This window comes from Periplaneta americana, chromosome 16 (assembly GCF_040183065.1).
Source record: "Periplaneta americana isolate PAMFEO1 chromosome 16, P.americana_PAMFEO1_priV1, whole genome shotgun sequence".
NCBI lineage: Eukaryota > Metazoa > Arthropoda > Insecta > Blattodea > Blattidae > Periplaneta > Periplaneta americana.
The window spans coordinates 78537130-78539835 of record NC_091132.1 but is presented as its reverse complement, the minus strand read 5'-3'; positions in this window follow the sequence as shown (position 1 = coordinate 78539835).

The window sequence follows — 2706 nt, the reverse complement described above, 5'->3', positions numbered from 1 at the left end:
AAGGTACTCTTTTATAGAGTAGGTACAGAATTATTTCAACATGAGTTACTCGTACGAAGGACGAAACTGGTAATTGGAATTAGGTACAATCGTTTATAGTGCGATAATATGCACATTAGAACTGAAGCCTGTATCGAAATAAATGGCCACCATTTTCAAAAATGTGTTTAAATGATTATTTTTCAATTTAACTTCATTCTCTATAGTGTACGCTAATATGCTGTAGACAGTATAATATACATTGGATAATGAATACGTCCACATGGACAGCTCAGTTCGTGAGTAAAACACTCACTGTTAATACTGTACTATATTTTGATTAAACAAAAACCTAAATCGCGATATTTCCTAGTGTACGTAAATGGATGAACTACTTTTCTTCCCTCCTATACCTAGTAAAGTGATTTGTTTGTATTTTACGCCACTATCATCGAACTCAAGTCGTGGAAGGGGGTAGCAAACGGTGTTTCGGTCTCAACCGTTGATTCAAATATATACGGTAGCCAGGTTAATATTAGAAATGTTAGTAAAAATAAAATGATGTCTCTGTACTTGAATTATGTTGTGTCACGAACATTGGGAGAAAGAAAGAAATACTGACACGTAAGTACATCTCTCAGTAATTCATTCTCTTTCAGGTGGTGCAGAACAGATGCACGACGCTGTGAATGTATTCAAAAGACTGCATCTTATGAGTAATCCGTATTTTGGATGAAGACCAGCATGAGGACGTGTCATTTTGTCTCGAGATATTGGCCGCACTGCAGTCTGTTCTCAAGAAGTGATACGGGGGCGCAAACTAGCGGAAAACGTTGATCCCCGTAGATATACGACCACTACCTGACCTGCACGCGCTGACAACCCAGCGATGCTGTACGACCAGAGAATGATGTGAAGTTACGATTGTTAAGGCGAGCTCATACTTTCATCTGCACTTTGTCTTGTTGACATTTTTGTGGAGTTTTTCAGTGCAGTACGTGCAGCGGGTTAGGTGACATCAGTCACTGGGAAGTGTTCCTTAAGGGTTGTATTCATAGACGAGACTTTGGACCATAGTTGACTTTGGAAAGTACAAAGTCACCATTTTCCTATTCACAGTCGACACTTTGAGGAAAGTAAACTTCAATCTTGGCTTTACTTAGAAGTCGCAGAAAATCTAGACTTTGACTTTGACTTTCGTTCGTGGACATAAGGATAATGGCTGATATTTAGGAAATTGTTGAATTTTCCGAGAATATTGAAGACATTTAGGAGAGTATTAACGCTGCTCATGTTCCTTAGCGTATTATTTTAGATTATAAATGCAAATCAAGGCACAGATTTGATAAACAGACAGTATTAAATATCCTCGTCATGTTTCAACTTCATTGATGAATAATCAAAGAGGATTATCTGTTCCACCAATAAATAATACAACTTATTTCATCGCGAGTTTACGCTATAGGTAAGGATTAATAGCTTAATATTGATTCTTACTATTTAATTCTATAGAGGATAGGTTATACAGTTGGAATTGCAGTTAATTTATAATCCTTGCGGTCGTTATAATAATGTTTTCTGCTTATTGATTTAAGATAATTTTTAAGTAGTTTCTGCAGATATGCAGGGAATAACTCTGTCAACTGTCAGCAGGATAATATGTCTCTTTCATAATCTGTCATTGGTGGAATCTTAGCTTCTATATCTTCACAACAAAATTATTTTACAATGAAATAATTTCAGGGCTTAATGTGAAACTAACGTAACTACAATACGTAGATGTTTTATTCACAACAAAATTCTTAACAGGTAATACTATTTCAGATAAACTATACCATCATGTTTTGTAATTATGAATTGTGTTATATACAAGACTGTTCGAACTGAGTTACGATTTTTGATTATCGATTGGTGTAAAGACCTAAAAATGTCAATTTTTGTACTTACTTTAGTTTCACAATAAGTCCTCGAATAATATTGTTCTTATTTATTTATTTATCTATCAGAGCTTCCTCAAATTAGAGGCTGCCATTAGTCAAAGCATACAAAACAATACATGAACAAAATAGAAGATGAGAGCTAAAAGAGTAAGAAAAAGGCAAACAAATACACAAACAAACAATGGCAGTTTACAGAAGAAAAAAAAATTCAAGTAAAGAATCAATGAAAGCTAAGAAGGAAAAGCTGCAAGAACTATTAACAATGCTTAACATGTACCGATGTTCAATTGTTTCATTGATTTGTGACTCAAAAGATGGCTTTGATTGTGGCAATGCCTACTCTATTTCAGCTATCTATTAATTTAATTCGTTTAGAAGGCATTCATTTTGTTTGCCAACATTAGAACAAGATCGTCAAATCTCGACTTACCGAAGTCAAAGTCAAAGTCTCAGAAGTACTGTCTATGAATAGGACTTTTAATAAAGTTAAACATTACTACGAAAGTCGACTTTGGGAAGTCTTCATCCAAAGTCTCGTTTATGAATACGGCCCTAAGAGAACTTCGGTGTGTGGGTCAGTTGCCTGCCGTGGTCAGTTTTCACAGACACATTCCCTCTCTGTCGAATAATGTCCAAAAATAATAACCTAATTCCTTCACGGTCGCATTTTATTTAGAAATATAAACAGCTCCCTTCCCTACAGTTCTAAAACTCAGTTCCCTTTCGGCAAATTCTAATAAACATATTCCACTAAATATGTAAGATTACATTAGCGTTTGGATATATT